The sequence below is a fragment of the Tiliqua scincoides genome, chromosome 1, assembly GCF_035046505.1.
Source record: "Tiliqua scincoides isolate rTilSci1 chromosome 1, rTilSci1.hap2, whole genome shotgun sequence".
Lineage (NCBI taxonomy): Eukaryota > Metazoa > Chordata > Lepidosauria > Squamata > Scincidae > Tiliqua > Tiliqua scincoides.
This window is the reverse complement of record NC_089821.1, coordinates 67,652,510-67,675,400: the sequence shown is the minus strand read 5'-3', so window position 1 is coordinate 67,675,400 and position 22,891 is coordinate 67,652,510. Positions and strand designations below refer to the sequence as shown.

The 22,891-nt window shown below is 44.7% G+C and overlaps 2 pseudogenes; both read right to left on the bottom strand.

Annotated features, from left to right (window-relative positions):
* Positions 1-8,345: 8,345 nt before the first annotated feature.
* On the bottom strand, positions 8,346-9,288 carry LOC136656434 (olfactory receptor 5AR1-like; annotated as a pseudogene).
* Positions 9,289-9,354: 66 nt separating this feature from the next.
* LOC136644469 (olfactory receptor 5J3-like) lies at positions 9,355-22,344 on the bottom strand (annotated as a pseudogene).
* Between the last annotated feature and the right edge of the window lie 547 nt (positions 22,345-22,891).

Here is a 22,891-nt window from a genome sequence, read left to right as displayed (position 1 = left end):
GCAGCTTTGATTTTGTTCCTATAATGAAACTATACATTTGCAGCTCAATCCTGTCCATTACCCCCCCCCCCCACTGATGCAGCAGCACCAAAATGAAGATTGCTGCATCTTATTTTGAGGGGGCGGTCAAGGAGGTCTCCTCTGGATAAGGGAATACTTGTAACCTAACCAGGAGTAAGCCTCCATGGCACGAAGAGGAATCTACTCAGACCTGTGCTAGCAAAATAGCCTAGATCAGGCCCCCTTCCACCCTACTGCCTCTCCACTGATTTACCTTTCTTGGCAAGTAGCAGCAGAAGTGCTGGATCAGGCAGGAAGTTGTAGGCCTTCCCACTGACTGTCACAGCACCTTTTCTGACTGGCATTGACTGCTTTACAGCAGTCAACACTAGGACGGTGGCATTCTCCCATTGGGCAGCACACATAGGACTGGGCTGCAAGTTTGTTTTGATAACATCATTGATTCCAACCTATGATTTTTCAAAAGTACTCAGCTCTCAGGTCCTTTCCACAGCAGAAACAAGGTGGTATTTGTATGCAGAGCTTCATATCCAGAGTTTGTCTGAAGCTTTGAGTGAGTGCCCAGACGAAGAGACAGTAATCTGCTGGCTTTGACCAAATGCCTACCATGAGTTCACCACATTGAGGTTCATGTGATTGTAAGTGAACTGCAAATTTTTCAGATCGATTTCTAACATCAGAATCCCTTTTAAAATTATTCTTGATATATTAAATGATATCAACTTCTCTAAGTCTGCAATGCAAACTTCTTTTTAAGCACATGTCATTGAGGAAACTGTCTTACATTCCAATAAACATGGTGCATTTTCTATCAGCCTTTTTTTGCAACCTTACATCAGTTTCCTACTTTATCAGTCGCTGATAAGCATAATATTTGTCCACTTTCATTTGGACTCTCTTGGCTTAGCTGGAAGACATCTCAAGGTTACCAACTAACCAGAAGAATGAATCAAGACCCAACTATAACTAACATGGTGAGTTAAGTGGGGTCACTTGGTCATGGTTGATGACCCCAGTCATATGCTGGCTTTGACCAAATGCCTACCATGAGTTCACCACATTGAGGTTCATGTCATTGTAAGTCAACTACAAATTTTTCAGATTGATTTACATCAATACCACTTTAAAATTATTCTTGATACAATAAATGTCTTCTAAGTATGCAATGCAAACTTATTGTTAAGCAGATGTTATTGAGGAAACTGACTTTCATGCCAATAAACCTGATGCATTTTCTATCAGCTTTTTTCTGCAGCCTTACATCAGTTTCCTACTTTACCAGTCACTTGTAAGCATAATATTTGTCCAGTTCCATTTGGAATCTCTTGGCTTACCTTTTCCGAGATCAGTACTTTGCCATCTTTGATAACCCTCAATGGAACAATTGGCAATCAGGTGAACAATCTTCTGAGATATAGTGATCCTGGCCAGTGTCCTGCATGAATGGACAATGTCCCCTAAACATGCTTCACACTCAGTTCTCTGCAACTTGATAGTGATAGTGCTTAGGGGAAGAACCAAACTACTCCCCTCATCAATTTTTTCTTATATTAAAAAAGAACTTGTCACACACCTGCTCCTCATAGCACTGCCTAAAGCATGTTCCAGTAAACCATAACCCAAGCAGCGGTGGATGTGTACTATTTGTAATCAAAATCCCTTCCTGTGAACTTCAGAAGCCTCCTGAAATTACTTTTTTTTTTTTAGCATTCTGTTTCTTTTGACTTATTCTGATTGCAGGACAGGATGATTCATTGTGAAACTAATAGCAAAATTCTTCTAGCTCCATGTGAAAAGTTGGGTTTATTTCAGCTCCATGTGACTCACAATGGAGCGCTCTGTATTTTCAGCAAACACAGGCATTGGCTCAGAACAAAACAACAAAGAAGACAAAGATCTACCAGGGAAAACGTTTGCCTTGGAACATACTCCCAAGTATCTCAGACCCAAGGCACATTCCTGCAATCCAATAACAGTTATCTGATAATTACCCAGTGAAGTCAATGACAGACAAATAATTATTATATGAAAAGTTGGTTGACAGTATGTATAATGCCCAAAGTGGCAATTCTATGGGAATTCTAAATTAAGGAAACATTTCCTTATATTTTCCGCATTTAACAAAATTAGTATCTGGTACTCTGGATGTCATCTGGAAGTTAAAGACACATTGGTGAAATTAGTATAAGGACTGCTATCCAGCCTTTGGTCATAATAACAAAAGGAGGGGTGAGTATCCTAAAGGCAACAAGAAAAAGAAAAGGAAATGGCATCTCTTTCACAGGTTTCACTTTGGCCTCACCTCACACAGTTGTAGACACACAACTAGGGTCCTTCCTCTTCTGGAGCAGTGATCCTGCTAAGGTGCACACCTCCCACCTGAGCTCCATGCAACACAGCATGGAACTTGCTACCTGGAAGTTCAGAGATGATGTGATGTTGCAATGAGCTGTGATGCCATGCAGCTGCTAAAGGGGACTATTCCCTGGCATAGACCCCTTAGAGCAGTGTCTCTCAAATGTTTTTGACCATGACCCTAAATATAGTTTTTCTCTCAGTGTGGCAAACAATGGATGTGGTAAATGTTAATAATGATGATGATTTTAAAGACCTTCCCATGATGCTCATGAATACCCATGTGTCCCTCATTTGGGTCACAATACCTAGTTTGGAAACCACTGCCTTAGAGGGAATGGTGGCAGTGAGCAATGGGTGCCAGTTCATAACAATAAACCGTCAGGTACAAATGAGACCAGAGGGTGAGTGGGATCATCTTTCAGGGTCAATGTGGTCAGGGTGATGTTGGCTTCTGGTACACTTGGGCAGCTGCTGGTCTCTAGCATTCCAACAGGGGGCCCCCCCTTATGCCTAACCATGGACACTGCAGCAAGACTTAGGTCTGCCTGTCACTATGTTGGCAGGTAGAATTTTTCCCACAATTCCCACAAACTGGAGACTGCTGTGTCCCAAAAACACCCTCACTGACCCAAGTGGTGCTTACCATACTGCCGCATCACATCTTCTCTTACAAGCCGATCTGTGCACAGGGGCGCTCTGGTCAATTGCATCTATTGCCCAGCATCCCAGCAGGTTATGCAGCAGGATGTGCAGGCAGATGCAACTGCCCAGAGTGTCCCTATGCACAGATCAACTTGAAAGAAAAGAGGTGATGCAGCAGTATGGTAAGTGCCACTCCTGGGGGAAAGGGTTTTCCCAAACTCCAGATCTGGCCCATGGGCTGGGGTTGGAGACCCCTGCCCTAGAGCAGCAGTTCTCAAACTGTGGGTTCCAAAAACCACTGGTGGCTCATGAAACTGACAGGGCAGATTAGGTTATGTACATCAAGTGTTAAACAAGCAGCTACTTGGAGGGGAGAGCATTGCTGCCCAATCACTATTATAGCCACAGCCCTTGGCATTAAGAAATCAGGCAGCAGATTCTAGAGCTTCTATAAGGTTTGAGAACTACGCCCTAGAGGCAACGTCCTACAAAATATGGGACAATGGGGAAAAAGTCAACTGTAGGTGGGGACTACCAAGTTTTCCATCACGTCCCAGAACAACACTGATGTTGAGGGTAGAAAAATGGTAGCTTTCAGCTCGCAGCAACAAACAGGAGTAAAATGGACTCAGTACTACTGTTGCCACAAAAGGACCTCCTACAAAACTTTGAAGGACCAACCCATTCTGAAGAAAGCGTTTTTGATGGCAATTTGATGATGCCCTGTCAAACCTGAGTCAACACTAGAAGTGAGGGTAAATGCATCACATTTTTTTCAGGGATGGGAAAATCCAGTGGGGATTGACTTGAGTTGAGTTGCCAAGTTACCAGCCCCTGCGACGTGACTTGAAAAACAGTCATAACAGGGGCACTTACTGAGTTGCTGGGTCACCGTTTATTGACTCTAAAAGACTTGAGTCAAGTCGCCGTCCACTCCTTTAAAAAGCCCACCGTGGATAAAACAGGGCTGCTGCCATGCCCTGAGTGTGTGTCAGAGCTCTTTAAACACTCCCCTGATGTCCCCGTCCATCTGTAAACAGGGCAGGAGGGATTGGAGGGACACAAGAGAACAGGGAAGGAAACTGCAAGAGAGAGGAGGAGGGTCACAAGCAGCAGCTGCAAGGCTTACCAGGATGACCCAATCCGTTGCAGCCCTACGCAGAAGTAGTAGCTGGTCATTCAATGAGGTTCCCTCTTTCTCACCAGCCATGCAGTACAAAGCGTGATTGCTATGAACTCCCTTCCCTGTCTCTTCCACCTCCCTGGGCTTCTCAAGTCAATCCTAATGCAAGAACCCTCTTGGCTCCTCCTCCTGCTCTACCTCAGCCAATGAAAATATCAGAATGTCCATCCTTTGTTCAACGATCATCCATTCCTTCCTTCCTATCAGAGATGGGAAAAGAGAACCCAGTCCCGCCTCCCCCCATTCATTGCAAGCAATAACCCTTTCCTGCCTCCCAGCTAGAACTTCCTTGTTGCTTGCCCGTTGGAATGCTGCCCCACAAAGTTTTTCATACCACAAAAAAAAAAAATAAGCAAGCGCACCGAGACACAGGCAGACTTAAGTCAGCATGCATGGGGACGAGTGCAGAGTCAGGAAGGCCCTGACTTGAGTATTTTTCAGAGTCTTCCATGTGCGCAACTCACGAGTTGCCAAGTCAGCAAAAATCACACATTTTTGTGACTCGAGTTCGAGTAACTGATTTGAGTTCCCAACCCTGCATTTTCTGTACATTTGTATTTACCCCGGGAAGTGTGTGGGGGGTGGACTCTTGCTTGGGGGGTTAGGAAATGACCCTGGCAGATCTAGGAAGCCTGCCTGAGGGAAATGTTGGGGCTTCTGGTTGTGCTATATGAATTGTAAACCCTTCTGTGGACATGTTGGGAATGGTGCACGGCTTTGAAACTTTGCTCCTTTGACTTTCTCTTGGTATTATCTTGGTTGAACAGCTTCTATTAACAGCAGGGGGTGTTTAGCCCTCCTAATTATCCTGTACCTTTCAGTGCCTTTTGTGATTATTAACTGTATCTTTCAGGACCAATTATCCTTCAGGGAATGAGATTGTGCTGTGACAATTTCATTCCCATGTGGCAGATGAGGTTGAGAAGGTAGAGCTGGGAGAATTTAGCACTTGTGACTGGTAGTCACTATCTTTATCCCCAAGCCCCTGAGAATGACACTATGTGACAGTATAGCATCACTCTGACAGGAACTCTGGGTAAAAACAAAACAAAATATGGTAATACCATCAAGCAGAAGAGACCCATTGTGACGGCAACTCCCAGAAGAGTAGATGAGAAGAACAACTGCTTCAAGGCCGGATTTCTGGCACAGTCAGTAATCCACCTCCCCAAGGCTTTTGCCATAGCCGTTCTAGAAGCAGCCACTTTGGCACAGACAGCAGCACTACCAGTTTATTTGGCCACCATGTCAATGTCCCTGCTGCTGCTACTACTATGAGCCCCTGTTAAGGTGACCTAACTACCAGGTTCTGAGTTCCAAAAAGGAAAGTCATATTTCCCTTTCCAGATATGACCTCCAGTCTAGACATAAGTGATCCAAATTGAACTATACAGGAAACTTAAGAACTTAAGAACAGCCCCACTGGATCAGGCCATAGGCCCATCTAGTCCAGCTTCCTGTATCTCATAGCGGCCCACCAAATGCCCCAGGGAGCACACCTGATAACAAGAGACCTGCATCCCTTGCATCTGACATAGCCCATTTCTAAAATCAGGAGGCTGCACATACACATCATGGCTTGTAACCCATAATGGATTTTTCCTACAGAAACCTGTCCAATCCCCTTTTAAAGGCGTCCAGGCCAGACGCCATCACTACATCCTGTGGCAAGGGGTTCCACAGACCAACCACACACTGAGTAAAGAAATATTTTCTTTTGTCTGTTCTAACTCTCCCAACACTCAATTTTAGTGGATGTCCCGCGGTTCTGGTGTTATGTGAGACTGTAAAGAGCATCTCTCTGTCCACTTTATCCTTCCCATGCATAATTTTGTATGTCTCAATCATGTCCCCCCTCAGGCGCCTCTTTTCTAGGCTGAAGAGGCCCGAACGCCGTAGCCTTTCCTCATAAGGAAGGTGCCCCAGCCCAGCAATCATCTTAGTTGCTCTCTTTTGCACCTTTTCCATGTCCACTATATCCTTTTTTGAGATGCGGCGACCAGAACTGGACGCAATACTCCAGGTGTGGCCTTATCATAAATTTGTACAACGGCATCATAATATTAGCTGTTTTGTTCTCAAGACCTTTTCTAATGATCCCAAGCATTAAATTGGCCTTCTTTACTGCTGCCGCACATTGAGTCGACACTTTCATCGACCTGTCCACCACCACCCCAAGATCTCTCTCCTGATCTGTCACAGACAGCTCAGAACCCATTAGCCTATATGTGAAGTTTTCATTTTTTTGCCCCAATGTACATGACTTTACACTTACTTACATTGAAACGCATCTGCCATTTTGCAGCCCATTCTGCCAGTTTGGAGAGATCCTTCTGGAGCTCCTCACAATCACGTCTGGTCTTCACCACTCGGAAAAGTTTGGTGTCATCTGCAAACTTTGCCACCTCACTGCTCAACCCTGTCTCCAGGTCATTTATGAAGAGGTTGAAAAGCACTGGTCCCAGGACAGATCCTTGGGGCACACTGCTTTTCACTTCTCTCCATTGTGAAAATTGCCCATTGACACCCACTCTCTGTTTCCTGATCCTCAGCCAGTTCCTAATCCAGGAGAGGACCTGCCCTCTAATTCCCTGGCTGTGGAGTTTCCTCAGCAGCCTTTGATGAGGGACCATGTCAAATGCTTTCTGAAAATCCAGGTATATAATATCTGCAGATTCTCCCGCATCCACATGCCTGTTGTATCCACAGATCCATTTATCTGTAGATTGGGTCCACGGGGGCACCTGCATGCATCCCCATGGGACACATCTCTATATGTAAAATTAAGGACCTAATCTTGTCTAGGCCTTATGCTGGCACATTGTAAGTCCTGGGCCATGGTGCAGCAAGTGCTCTGCAGTTTTGTGGTCCACTGCCACCAAAGCAAAGCCTTGGAAGCTGTGAGCAGGTGATACTGGCTTGCAGAATCTCCACTGTCAATGGTAATATGGTGACAGGATGGATCAGGGGCTGATCAAGGAGGAAACAAGCTGGACTAGAAGTAGGAGTGGTGTGGAGCACAGCAACAGCCATGCATACTGGCTCCTATTGCCCCCAATCTTGGCTGAGACCCAGAGTCTCCGCAGACTTATGCCAGCAAAAGAGCTGGTGTAGGTCTGAGGACACCCTTTGGGAACCAGGTGGCCTACAGGGAGGTAAGTAAAAAATATCTTCACTTATGACGTCATTAGCCAAGAGCTCGCACTAAGCTGTGGACAAAGTAATGCCATTTTAGTATCAGCTCACTGACTTTGCCTCTGGTCTTGAAATGATTGTTAGCAAAAAGCTGTGTGCCACCCCACACCCAGTGCCTTTGTTACAGCAATAACACAGCCTCAGGAGCCACCTTTTACCTTCAGGTCCACTTAGTGCTTTTAGTCCCAGTTCCCCAGTACCAGTAAATAAAATCTCACAGCAAATTTTTTGGCATGAGCCATTTCTTTAACCCTTCCAATACCAATTGTGTCCAGGCACATAATCTGAATTAGAAAGAAAGCCTGGGGGTGTGCTTCCTCCATTTTGACATGCCTGAACATTTTCACAGTGACAGTAGTACCTTTGAAACTTTTCATCTTCTTACAATGTACTAATTAGCTGCTAAAGAGTTTGCTTACAAGAGAAGAAAACGTCTCTTGGCAATCTGGTCTCAAAGCTCCATTGCTGTTAACTAGAACCAGGACAGATTGTCAGACTGGAAGTCAACAAACTTATCAGTCCCAGAGAATTTTTTCTTTATTCACCAGGGCATGAGAATGACAAATTAGTCATTCGGTAATTATAGCTATAGATATGTTTTTGCATGGACAACATGTGGGGTAAGTAGGAAAGGGCACAAGGGTGATGCTATTCAGGCCTTCTTTTGCAATATCCATGGAGAAGTGAGTCTGCATGGCAGGACTGTGCACACTACTATTGATTACTGTGCCTTTCTGTGCTCACATGTCTTTGGCTGGAACGCATCATCTCCAGATCACTCACATTGGAGCAATTCCAGACGCTTCAGTCAATCTCCTTTCTATCAACTGTGTTTTGGAAGTAGCTATAAGTAAAAATAGTGGTATATTAATATTCTGAATAACAGTTCTAGAAACTAAAAAAGTTTCAATATCATGCTCACACAAAGTGATGATAATGTTGCATCTCAGGTTAAGAAAGAATTTAGCTTCTTCTTGATCAGCTTCCTAAAAGCTTCTTTAACATCCTTGTTTCTCAGGCTGTAGATCAGAGGGTTGAGCATAGGGATCACCACAGTGTAGAACACGGATGCCCATTTGTCTTGGTCCAGAGAATAAACTGAAGTGGGCCGTAGATACATGAAAATCATAGTTCCATAAAATATAGAGACCCCTGTGAAGTGGGACCCACAGGTGGAGAAAGCTTTGAGCTTCCCTGAGGCAGAGGGCATTCTTAGGATAGCCACTAAAATGAAGGCATAGGAGACAAGGATGACTGGAAGTGAACTCACCTCTAAAAAACCACCAAAAGTAAAAAGCAGAATTTCATTGATGTGGGTGTCTGAGCAAGAGATTGCAAGGAGGGGAGGAGCATCACAGAAGAAATGGTTGATGAGGTTGGAGCTGCAGAAGCGAAGGCTAAAGGTGGCCATTGTGTGTATTATGGTGTTAGTTGTGCCAGCAATGTATGATCCAAGTGACAGCCACGTACAGAGATTTGGACATGGCAGAGGAGTAGAGCAGTGGGTTGCAGATGGCCACATAGTGGTCATAGGCCATCACTGCCAAAATGTAAAACTCAGAACTTACAAAAACTCCATAGAAATAGAGCTGGGCAGTGCAGCCAACTAAGGAGATGGTTCTACTGTCAGATACTAAGTCGGAAAGCATTCTGGGGACAATGGCAGAAGAGTAGCAGAGGTCGCAGAAGGACAAGTGCCACAGGAAGAAGTACATGGGGTTGTGAAGTTGGGGATGAAATGAGATCAGAATGATCATGCCCAGGTTTCCCACCATGTTGACCAAATAGATAAGCAGGAACACTATGAAGAATACAATTTGCATTTGTGGGTCATCTGAGATACCCAAGAGGATGAACTCATTGACAGTAGAACTATTTCCCTCAACCATTCTCAGAATAAGACACTTTTAGTAGATGTTGGAAGATAAGATTTCTGTGATCCCTGCAACTGAACATCAGGGTCTTTTTCTATAAACCAGGTGCTTCAGATCCCACTTCTCTCTCTGGACTGTCTGGAATATCTGTTAGGAAAAAAGAGAAAGAGAAAAAATGGGGGCAGAAATGAGAAGTCTCCAGCACATTTGAACAGAGTGGGGGCTTACTTCTGCGTAAACATGCAAATGATTATGTGGTTAAGTCTTCATATATATTTTTAATTCTCCCAAGTCAGCCATTCTGAGAATTCGCACACCTCTAACAAGCTTCAGATTGTCACCACCTTGGCTGGTGACACAGTAGCGGAGTTACTGATGAAGGTGGAAGCTGAACTATTTAAAATCAACATTACCTCTGGTCCATTACTTTGATATTTCTATTTAGTGTTGCATATTATTCTTCAATAATTTTGGAAGGCTGGTGATGCAATAAGACTTACCCAGGCTCTTGGTAGGGATTTTAGAGGATTCCAAGTCTTCTCTGCTTCATTGCTTGCCTCTCTTGGAGGTGAGAGGACTAATACCCAAATGTTGTCCTCAGGGTCAGTAGTATTCAGATGATCCCCTGGACCTCCTGAGTACCTTCAGTTGCCCAACTGCCTAGACACTATTTATTGGGCACGGAGTTTTCTTCCTCAGAAAAATGATGTCATTCTAGCAGAGTAGGAAGTACAGGCACTGAGAGCTCAGCTCCCAATGGACTGTGCTCTTTGATTCCCACGTCAGGGGATTCATGTTCTTGCATACAGTGTTTCTAAGTGAATAGTCATCCTATTCCATTTGCTCTCCACTTCTTTGTGGCATTATTTTTTCTAGTTACTAGAACAACAAACATTGACTTCATATGGGCAGAGAACAGCTGGTATCATAGAGGCAAAGCTTTTCCTTGTGATGCAAACTAGGAAAAGCTATGTTTCTAAGGGCACAATCCTGAGTCACCTTTAGGCCAGTGCAAGTCCCTTGGACCAGTCCAGGAGCATCGCAAAAGTGCCATAAAGCATGTGTTCACCTCCTCATGAGTCAGCTGGGCTGGCACAAGGACGCTCAGTGACCCAGGGAGGCTGAATTCAGCCTCCACACCGATTTCATGGGGGAGCCTTGCATTGACCAAGTTCAGCTAACCCAAGGCTCTGGGATGGACAGGGAGGAGGAGGGCAGGAAGCAAGTGGGAGGCGTTCCAAGGCAGGGAGAGGTCGGGAGGAGGAAGGTCCCAGGGACGGGCGGGCAGGGACTGCGAGGCGGGGCTGGGACCCGGCTCTTATCCCAACCCCCACTGCTGAGCAGCACAGAGTGGCTTCAAGTCGCTCTCCTCTCCTCTGACTTGCTCCACCTCAGGAGGTGGCGCAAGTTCAAGGAGACCCATAGGGGCTTCAGTGGCTTAGCCAGGGATAAGGGGAAGAATTTCCCCTTGCTTCCCGCTGAGCCACTTTGTTGCCCTATCTTGCGCTGGATACAGTGCTAGCCTCCTGGCCTGCCTGTTCCAGCACAAAATAGGATTGCATTGCACCTTTATCAGGCAACTGTTAGGCAGAAAGGGAGCCTTTGTGAACTGGGTACCTGTGTGGAGATACTATAGTATAGTATTCTTTGTATGCAAATAGTCCCAGTTTCAGTCCTTGAAATCCCTGTTTAATGAATCATAAATGGGAAGGCTGGAAACAGTCTGCCAGAACTCCTAGATGATCCCAGTCAACGTGCAGCAGTGGGCTAGACAGAAGAGTGGACCTTGTGCATGACTGTAGCAAAAATTCTAAATCTGGCTAGTAGAGAGAAAAAAAGAGTTGGTTGAAGACAGCCTAAGATTTTTAACTGTGCCCTGTCCAAATCTCAGCTCACTCATATTGGGTGGCTTAAATTCTTTTTAGTCTCTCTCTCTCTCTCTCTCTCTCTCTCTCTCTCTCTCTCTCTCTCTGCCTCAGTTTCCATCTCTCACTTGTATTAGATTTTATTGTTAACTGAATCTGAATGAGCATTATGTCCAGTCAGATGTTATTGGAAAATTCACACCAGGGAGTGATGATAACATCCTACAGTCTCTCTACCCCTCCAACCCCCAGATGAAATTTCTTTCCATAGAAGGAAAAGAATATCTTATTGACAGTGAAGCCTTAAGGAAAGTTACAAGAGGCAAGCAAGGACCTAAGCTGTGGTCAGTGTAAAAATCTCTGACACTGGCCCAAAATTAAAACCTAGATAGGAAGCAAAGAAAAACCATAACTTCTTATCAAAACCAACAAAAAGAGCAATTTTAGTTTTGTACATAGAATCATGTGATGTAGACAAACGTTGAACAAAAATACGACATGAATTATGAGCAGATTCACATCTGATCTCTTGAGTCGATCTCAGGAGGCAAAGTTCCATTTTCATCCTGAATCCATGCAAGTACACAATGATTAAGGGCCCAGTCCTATCCAACATTCCAGCACTGATGCAGCCATGCCAATGGGGTATGAGCTGCATCCTGTGGGAGTGGTGGGCAGACACAGAGGCCTCCTCAAGATAACAAAGCATTTGTTCCCTTAACTTGGGACTGCATTGCAGCTGCATCAGCAGTGGCAAATTGGATAGAATTGGACTCTCAGGGCTGATGCAAGTCTTGTTGAGGAAACCGGCGCAGAGGTTTGTGTCAGCCTCCACAGGCCGGCACTCCTCTGAGCACCAGCCCAGCTTACTCCCAAGGAGGCACAAACGTGCCTTATGGCATGTTTGCAACCCACCTGGGCAGACGCAAGGCGTGCAATCCATGGGCATTTCAGGATTGTGCCCTTGCCCATGATACTGGCTACATCTGGTCTTCACCACTCGGAAAAGTTTGGTGTCATCTGCAAACTTTGCCACCTCACTGCTCAACCCTGTCTCCAGGTCATTTATGAAGAGATTGAAAATCCCAGGACAGATCCTTGGGGCACACTGCTTTTCACTTCTCTCCACTGTGAAAATTGCCCATTGACACCCACTCTCTGTTTCCTGGTCTTCAACCAGGTCTCAATTCATGAGAGGACCTGCCCTCTAATTCCCTGACTATAAAGTTTTTTCAGTTGGTGAGGGACCGTGTCAAACGCCTTCTGAAAGTCCAGATATATAATTTCCACGGGTTCTCCTGTACCCACATGTCTGTTGACCTTTTCAAAGAATTCTAAAAGGTTTGTGAGGCAAGACTTACCCTTACAGAAGCCATGCTGATTCTCCCTCAGCAAAGCTTGTTTGTCTATATGTTTTGAGATTCTATCTTTGATGAGGCATTCCACCATCTTACCCGGTATAGATGTTAGGCTGACCGGACTATAGTTTCCTGGGTCCCCCCTCTTTCCCTTTTTAAAGATCGGTGTGACATTTCCTATCCTCCAATCCTCTGGCACCATGGCCGTTTTGAGGGACAAGTTACATATTTTAGTCCCTGATCTTCATCCAGCATCCATCAATCCAACTTGACCTGAGTGAACATGGTTGCCACTGTGGTGGGTGGGTACAAGGACAGTTAATGGAGCTCTGTGCAATCCCAGGGTTGGGTCTCTTGGCTAACAGAATACCTAAGTCTGACCTTGAATTTTTACCACTGTAGAACTAAAGAATAAAAGAATTTCAGCACAATCAGAACCCCCAAGTTAGGCTGGCACAAGTAACTTGTGCCAACCCAGGGGTGTCACAAATATGTTGCGCTTGGCGTATATTTGCGTCGGCCAAACTTGGCCAATGCAGGAGTCTGGGGGGGGGGGGCCATAGGGATGGTAGGGAGGCAGCGTTTTGGGGTGGGGGAGAGTGTTACGTGAAAATCCCCTTTTCAATACTGCCCATCTGACCTAATCAATACTGCCCATCTGACCTACGCTAGACTGCAGCGTAAGCTCGCTCAAGTATCTGAATTGATGAGAGTTACTGGAACGGGGTTTGCAACACAAGAACAAGAGGATTTCAATCATTTCTTTTAGGACAAGATTTTTCTGATGTTTTGAACAGGCAGAAGTATAATAGGAAAGCTCCAGTAGGCAGAAGTCCATATGGACACATGGCTGCTAAAGCAGGAAGAGAGCAGTTTTCAGTCATCTCTTCCATCAGCCAAGAAGAAATAACTTTCAAACCTAGAATTAGGGAAAAAGGAACCATAGGGAGTGGAATATTTCCACCCCAAAGAAGACATTATCGTGGGAGAAAGGATTGAACCATTTGTGTGTAAAATGCATTTTAAAACCTATTAACATTTTTTTTTCTTCTTTGATGCTAAAAGTTTAGATTATAGTGGCCATTGGAACTCCCTGCCACTGTGCCAGCAACAAAAGTTTTACTAATAACTTTATGTTTCCTTGAAACTTTCTAGAAAAGGAAAGCAGGAGAAACCCTCCTAATCTTGGTGCTTCAGAGCATGCACAGAGTGCAGACTAGTAGCAATCTTTTGTGTTTTTAATCTTTTTGTTCCAGCAACTTAAAGCAAAATCTCCAATGCCTAACTAAGCCAAGGCTATCTTTTGTTTTAATTTTTTTTTATCTCAGCAGCAAGTAAGGACAAAGGGAAAGTACGAGGACATGTCCTCCAAAGGACAAATGTCCTCCAAAGGAAAAAAAATTACTTAAATCTCAAATTCCTTTACAGGAGCTGAGCAATGAGCCTATATCTGTTTTTTTTTTTAATACTAATGAAGTATTTCCTTCTATAGTAGAAAGCTTTTCATGACAATTTATGTCGTTTATTTACAAATAACACCTCACTTTGCCTGTTGTATGTCACCCACAACAGATACTTTAACTGATGGACAGTGTGAGACTCAGAATGTTTATCAGCCCTTCTGATTCTCAGTCAAGTCCAGTTTATAGAGAAATTGGCTATCCAATGCTAATTTGGTATGCAGCACAAATTGGGTGATAATAAATTTCAAAAATCAGTTTTTTTTTCTCTTCTCTCTCTCTCTCTTCACAATCTCTATACACCTTATGCATGTAACCTGTATTCATGTAAATGTAATCCCAACAAGTCTACCTCATGTATTCTGTTCCAAGCAAGGCAACCTGAGATGCAGTGAGCAGAAGGAGAAGCTTTTGCATCAAGAAACATTTCTCTATGAACTCTATAGCTAAAACCAACAGACCTCCAAGCAAGACAGAGTTATGGTTTTTCTTAAAGTTTTTTTTAATGTGTTTAACTCTTGGTACCCTCAGAAATCATGAATGCTCAGCATTATCTGGTGTACTTGATGTTTATTAGCTAGGCGGGGAAATAAATAAATAATAAAAAAGATACCTCAAGCATCCATCGTGGGCACAAGTTGAGCCACCTCGCATCCCTGGAAACTCTGGCGCAAAGACAAGAAACTCCCGTACTCTGTTGGACTGTACCTCTCTTGGAAGCAGCATGGCTGTCAGAACAATCTGACTTTTCACTCAGCCTGTGGACTCTCTCTCAGCGAGACAGCAAGGCAACAAGGTGACTGCACGCCATGACGATCGCTCCAGATGAATAGGTCCAAGGTATGCAACGGGATCCACAACCTTCTTGAGTTCCAGCTGTGCCAGACGACACCCCTTTGAGGAAGACCACAACTTCGCCACCCTGATGACAAGCTGCTCTGTACCGCCCCATACACAAGGCACCATACTAATGAGCTGTGTTTGTAAGCATACATGATTTCTCAAGTACAAGAGATTTTATTATTGATGTTCACAAGATATTTTTATTATTGATTTTGTCTCAATGTGTTTTAATTAGTTTGATTTGGTGTGGGGCCATGAGACCACTCACGTGATCTCGGCCCCAAGGCGGGGAATCCTGTTACGTGAAAATCCCCTTTTCCCTTCCAAGTTGTGTTTTTATATCTAGTTATGTATTTTGGACTATACAGACCAAGCAAGCAGGCCACTCCTCCCCCAGCACATGTTTCTAAGGGCCATGGCCAAACTACAAGCACATGAATTACACAACCCCCAATTCCTTGCAGGTCAATGTAGAACCTAATCACTGTGTCTCCTGATTATGCAAAACAAGCATGCACCTACAGAGGAGGAAGTCTGTTGTTCTTTTGTTGTAGCTTTAACACTCTTAAGCACCTTATGCAAATTGCCTCCCTCCCCCCAGAAGGTCAGCCTGGCTGGTAAGCTGCCTTCCTTCGGGTTCATCACATACTCCACGTGTACCATTGTGTGTTACTGAGCATGCCCACAGCTCTGGGATACTTCCGGTCAGTTTAGATTGACTTCCAGGTCAGACAACTCTTATAAGAGAGAACGCAGAGCTCAGGTCTCTCTCTCTCTCTGACTGCCCACCTGCTAGAGGGGCCATACACAGGACTCTCTTCATCCAACAGCTCCCCCCCCCCCACAGGTAAATATATTGTGCGTCTAAACTTCCCCCCTTCTTCCCTACCTATTCCTCCCTTTTCCCCCCATCTTTAGTCAGCAACTGGGTTTAGCAGATTAAGGAACCCCTCAAATACCTTCCTACACCCTAACCATTTCTGTTTCCTTTTCGGATGCACACAAATACATAGCACATGCATCCACCAAGAGTTAGGTACACCAGACAAGTACTAGAAATCTATACTTATCGATTCTCCATGTGTATTATGTTACCTTTGTGTGTTTTTGCAATAAAAATATAATCTTTTGATTGAAAGTTACCTTCCTCCCAGTCTCCTCATTAAGCTAAACAAGGGATTTCTTTGCTCTACGCTGTCTTGTATCCAGCCTATGGTCCCACAAACACAAATTTGTGTTTTGAAGCCCACATATTGAAGCCCACAAACACAAATATCAAACACACACAAACACACACACACACAAACACAAATATCCCACAAACACAAATATCAAGCCCACAAACACAAATATCAAGATGTAATTGAGAGTGATGTCTGAGCAGGAAACAGCATAGAGAGGGGGACCTTCACAGTAAAAATTACTAATGATGTTTGGGCCACAATAGGAGAGTCTAGCTGCAGCAACCGTGTGTATCAAGGCATTTATAATTCCTGCAAGGTATGAAAGAGCTACTAGTTGGATACACCTTCTTCAGGATATGGTGACTAAATAGATCAGTGGGTTAGGATGCATTTTCTTTGAGACATGACAACCAGATAGAGCAGTGGGTTACAAATAGCCACATAGCGGTCATAGGCCATCACAGCCAGGAGGTAGCACTCAGTCGTGGAACCTATAGCATAAAAATAGAGTTGAGTGAAACAGCTGACAAATTCAATAGTCTTCTTCTTTCTAAAGAAATCAGTTAGGAACTTAAATAGGTGTAACAGACGATGAATAACAGATGTCCACAAGAGAAAGGTTGCTGAGGAAAAAGTACATAGGTGTATGGAGTTGGGGACTACACCAGATTAGGACTATCATACCCAGTTCCCTACCAAGGTGACAGCATAAACAGCAAGGAACAGCACAAAGAGGATGATCTGGAGCTGAGGACGGTCTGTCAACCCTGTGAGTATGAACTCAGTCACTTGAGTTGTTGTATTGTTGTAACACTGTGGAGATAAAAAAACCACAGTCAGTGTTAGCTTACGTGGGAATGAGGAAAGTCATTGGGACTTACTTCTGAGGAGACACGTACAGGATTGTGCTCTTCAAGTAGGTTTACCAGAGGAGCGGTTTGAACAAGCCGCTCTTTCACATAGCGAAAGAAAAATGCTCTGAATTACCCCAGATGCAAAGAGAGGGGCCAGCATGTATGTGCCCAGGGGGTTCTAACAAGTGGTTCTTGATTAAGAAGAGTTGTAGCTCCTCTATTCTCTGTCCATTAAAACTAACCCACAGCCTCACACTAATTCTCACTGGAACATGCATTTCATCTTCCACATTGTGTGCCTTCCCTCTAAAGAAGCTTGACTACTACTAAGTATATGCCCCCGCTCCACTATGGGTTTGTTCAGTGTTCTGGAGTGCATCTGCAATTCATTAAACTTGGCTTGTGCCTTAGATACGGGTCCCCAGAATTCTTTGCAACCTGCAATGGAGAAAGCAAGGGAGTTCCAGAAAAACATCTACTTCTGCTTCATTGACTATGCTTTAGCCTTTAATTGTGTGGATCACAACAAATTGTGGCAAGTTTTTAAAGAGATGGGAGTACCAAACCACCTTACCTGTCTCCTGAGAAATCTGTATGCTGCTCAACAGTTAGAACAGGATATGGAACAACTGATTGGTTTAAAATAGGGAAAGGAATATGACAAGGCTGTATATTGTCACCCTGCTTATTTAACTTATATGCAGAGTACATCATGCGAAAGGCTGGGTTGGATGAATCACAAGCCAGAGTTAAGATCTCTGGGAGAAATATCAATAACCTCAGAAATGCAGATGATGCCATTCTAATGGCAGAAAGTGAGGAGGATCTAAAGAACCTCTTGATGAGGGTGAAGGAGGAAAGTGCAAAATGTGGCTTGAAACTTAATATTAAAAAAACTAAGACCATGGCATCCAGTCCCATCACTTCATGGCAAATAGAAGGGGAAGAAATGGAAGCCATGACAGAGTTTATCTGCTTGGGCTCCAAGATCACTGCAGATGGTGACTGAAGCCATGAAATTAAAAGGCGCTTGCTTCTTGGGAGGAAAGCTATGGTAAGCCTAGACGAGACATCACCTTGTCGACAAAGGTCTGTATAGTCAAAGCTATGGTTTTCCCATAGTAATGTATGGCTGTGAGAGCTGGACCATAAGGAGGGTAGAGCACCGTAGAATACACACATTCAAATTATGGTGTTGGAGAAGACTTTTGAGAGTCCTGCTGGACTGCAAGGAGATCAAATCAGTCAATCTTACAGGAAATCAACCCTGACTGTTCATTGGAAGGACAGATACTGAAGATGAAGCTTAAATTCTTTGGTCATCTCATGAGAAGGGAGAACTCTTTAGAAAAGACCCTGATGCTGGGTGCAATGAATCACTTATAAAACTGTCATATGAGTACCCCAATGGTCTGACTTAAAAATGCACCTGAACTTTCCCCATGTCACTTACCTCCGTTGAATCACCAGCATTTGTAAATAATTCTCATTTCTTTAAGCTTTGTTCTGAACTCAGAATGGTTGTATCTTTATGAAATCTTATGATGACTCTATCTAGTGGTGCGAGGGAAGCCAGGCTTACATCAATGTCAGATGACTCAGGAGATGTTGCTGTTTCTATAAATAGTGACAATATAGGGTAGGATCACTGTTCTCCTGGGCAAACATTTGCTTAGAGACTGACTGTCTCAAGTGTCTCAGATCCCAGATACACCAAATTGCTTTCACTACACAGTGATGGTAGCTTAAGCTGACATACAATTATCGGAAAGACTTAACCTCTGAGGAACACAAGGCACAAGAGAAACTGTGCAATGCCCAGAGTAGTGCCATGAAGGACCACATTCCCCTATGGGAAATCTTATTCATTTCCCCACCCTGTGATCATATGTCTCCTTTCAGGCCTTGAAATATAGGGAAGTAAAATATTGACCAGGCAACAACTGTCTTCTGGGGTTATCATTTTTTCCACACTGCTGCTGAATGTTACTGAGGGTGCAATCCTAAGTATGCCCTGAGACGGCACAAGTTGCTTGTGCTGGCCCCGGATGGTCAGAAATGTGCTGTAAAGCACATTTGCGCCTCCCTCTGAGTAAGCTGCACCGACACATGGAGGTGCGCCAACCCATGGAGGCTATATCCAACCTCCGCAGCAGCAGATGATGTGGACGTCTGGGGGTGTGTGGGGACTGTGAGAAGGAGGCGGGGAGGGGGCGGGGAGGAGGCATTTCAGAATGGGGGAAGTCAGGTGGATCTTTGGGTGGGCAGGCAATGAGCAGGAGGCAGGGCCAGGACGCGGCAGTTATGCCAGATCCTAGCCCCATTCCTGGGCAGTGTGGAGCAACTTCAGGCTGCTCTGTTCTGCTCGGATCTGCGACACCTCTTTAGGTGGCGCAGATCTAAGTAGACCCATTGGGGCTGCTGCAACTCTCCCCAGGTTAAGGGGAAATGTTTCCCTTTGCCTAGGGCCGAGGCTCAGCCAGCCCTGAACTTGTGCTGGATACAGTGCAGACCAGCAGGTCTGTCTGTTCCAGCACAAATTAGCATTGCGCTGCCCATGTGACTAAATGTGTCACTGCTAAGGCATTGTGACTCAGAGGCAATGTGGTGGAAAGATGGCAACCTCCAGTCAGGACGTATCAAGAGAAGCTGTGAAGTAAAAACCTCTGAAGTTAAGAAACTCTGAAGTTAAAAAAAAAAGGCCTTTTGCCTTCATTTGTAAGAATTTCTTTACAATTAAGAAGTTCCATGCCTCATTAAAACATATTTTCCTTGATTGCATTTTTATGCTGAGTTTTGTGTGAAGGAAAAACACACACCCCCCCCCCCCCCCGTAAAAAAAAAAGTTTCTACACTAATATTGTACCATCTTGTTCTTAATTTTGATGCTTTGTTATTCCTCCCCGGTTATAAAATAAACTCTAAACTTAGACTGACTTTCCAAATCTGCAACCTGGTTCACACAGGCTGCTGAGGGATTTATAGCCACAGTTCAGTGGAGGAGTGGCCCAAGTCCCTTCCTTCCACCAAGCAAGTAGCATTTGCTAACTCTGGTTGAAGTGATTCCAGAAGATTTTTATTCCCCCAGCATGATATATGCTTATGAGCCCCTCAGATTGTGGTCTGCAAAATAAAGTGATCCCAATTTAGGATACAGAGGTCTGTCACTTTTGTCTCATACAAACAAAGAAGCCAGCAGTCATTCTTATGGAAGTGCATTGCATTATGTACATTACATAACAGCCGTAACATGTCATAACATGTTACATGACATAGCATGTCAACTGATTCCTTGAAACTGAAGAATACCTGGACTAATAACCAATTTTTACTTGGACTGATCCAACATTTTTATTTTCTTACAAAATACAATAGTAGCAAAGTATGATATTGAACAATAACCAAGATGATTCAGGGCGCAATCCTGAACACACCTTGGGCCGATGCAAGTCCCTTGCATCAGCCCATGACAGTTGTGAAAGTGCCATAAAGCACTTTTGTGCCATCTGTGGAGGAGGCAGGCCAGTGCGAGCCCCACTCAGCCAGCCTAAAAGGTAAGCCTGCGCTGGCTGAGCTCGGCCAGTGTGGAGGTCTGGGAGGTGGGGAGAGCAGGCGTTTTGGGGCAGAGGGTGGGTGTGCGGTAGACTGGCCCATGGGTGGGCGGGAGTTGAGCAGGGGGTGTGGTCTGTGTCCAGCACTTATGCCGCATCCTATCCCTTTTCACAGGCAGCCCAGGGCAGCTCTGGGCTGCTTGGATCTGCTTGGATCTCTTGGATCTCTTTAGGTGGTGCAGATTTGGGTAGACCCATTGGGACTGCTGCGGTGTTATCTGGGATAAGAGGAAGCAATTCCCCTTGCCTCGGGATGAGCTGCTTTCAGCCCCAACCCTACCTTGAATGCACTGCAGGTCTGCCGGCCTGTCTGCTCCAGGGCAAGTTATGATTGGGCTGCCCAAGCATCAGTGGTCAATTCCTTCTGCAGGTATGCAGGACACTGAGACCTTGGAGTTCATTGCTGAACCAAGGGATGTAAGCATCCCTTTGGGATCACTACCTGCTCCATCTGCTAATTGGTTGAGAGGCACTTTTTCAAGTGGGTGCTCCTCTTTTATTTAGTAGGGGGAGAGTAACCGGCCCACCTCACCCCAGCAGTGTCTTTTCTAGTGGCTGTCTGCTGGTGTTCTTTTGCGTCTTGTCAGATTGTGAGCCCTTTTGGGACAGGGAGCCATTAGTTATTTGATCTTTTTCTGTAAACTGCTTTGTGAACTTTATGTTGAAAAGCGGTATATAAATACTGTTAACAACAACAACAACAACAACAAAGTATTGTATATTGAACAATAACAAAGATGATTTAGCATGCTGAGACCTAAGAGTTTGTTGCTGAACCAAGGGATGTAAGCATGCTACCTGTTCCATCTGCCTCCTGGAGGTTGTTAACGCTGGTTTTGCGTTATCAGTAAAAGGCATTTGCTTTCCCCATTGATGAGTTGATTGCTGCCAAATTCAAAAAGAGCCCTAATCCTTTGCCAGTATAGTATGGAAAAGAGAATTTAGGTACCAACCGCACAGGAGCCAACTGTAGTGATCAAATATATAGGGGGATACAAATGGCCATGTAGGAATCATATGCTGTCACAGCCAACAGGAAACATGCATAACCATTCCTTTCGGTGAGCAGGTCTGAGACATTTTGGAGAGATGGATGAGGAATATCAGAGATTCATGAATGACAAGGGAGCGGTAGCCAGCTCTGGATGTCAGATGCTTCATTAGCATGGGCTCCTTGATTCAGTTTACCCATGGGGTTAGCTAGGGTTGGGGACTCTTCTTTGGTGTCGTTAATGACTATGTTTACTCCAAGTCAGGAAGCGGCTTTAGTCCACACGTTCACACATGCTGTGCAAGCAAGCTGCAGTCTCCCATGGCCTTTTCCCTGAAACAAGAGCCAGGAAATCATCTTCCAACGCAGCCTGCTAGAGTGGGAGCAGGAGAGGTGATTGCTCTGAGAAACGAAAAGTGTGGCCTTGAAGCCTGCAGTGCGATCTGCAGGCTTTCTGCCATCAGTCCAACTCCAGACTCAGGGCCCAATCCTATCCAAAATTGCAGCACCGGTGCAGCCACAATGCAGCCCTGAGGTAAGTTCCCTTGAGGAGGACTCTGTGACTGCCTCCCCACCACAGGAAGCAGCGCACACCCCATTGCCACAGCTGCTCCAGCACTGGAAAATTGGATAGGATTGGGCCCTCATATTGCTGGCATGGGCCATGCTCTCCTGGCACGCACACAGCACCACATACATATGTATACATGCATATTACATAATACACACCCAAATGAAAGCGATAAAAAGGTTGTTGGGCAACAATGTGCCTTCTTTAATCTCCTCCAAATATTCTGCAACTCCAGGAGAGCAGAGTACAAAAAGTAAAACAGTTTTACCTCAACATTCTTTTCCCTGCTTTTGCCCCCCTTGGCTGAAGGGTCTGCTATGAAAGAATAGTGCATTCGTGCCCAGGAAAGCTAAGGTTTTCTGAAAGAACTGAAGCAATCTGTTTTAGGAGATTAAATAGTTAGGGAATTTATATGTCTATCATGTGATTTTGGGACTTGCACCTGAAGAATCTGAGGCCAGACCAGATGTGGTATGCAAGGTCTGTGACTGGAAATTTTGGAGCCATTTTCCTTTTCAAAAATCTGCTGAGGAGAGTCCAAAATGGATGTGGCAAAAGCATGGGGGAAGGGGGTGGGAGTCAAAGCCCTTTCCTCACACACTGAGACCCTGAGGGTGTGGAACCTTTTTGAAAAAGACAATGGCATGAGTTCCAGTCACGGAACTGCCACACCGCAGCTAAGTTAGCCTGCAGAGTTCAGTTGTCCAAGGCATAATAATTTATGCAGATGAAAATCAACAACATATTGTATTAAATGCAAACATTTTCTCTCTCCCTCAAGTAAATATTTTCTTCCTCATCAAGCAACTGGGGTGACACCAAACATCAAGTTCAGAATCAACATCCACAGTATTAGATCTGACTATTTAAGAATGCAACAT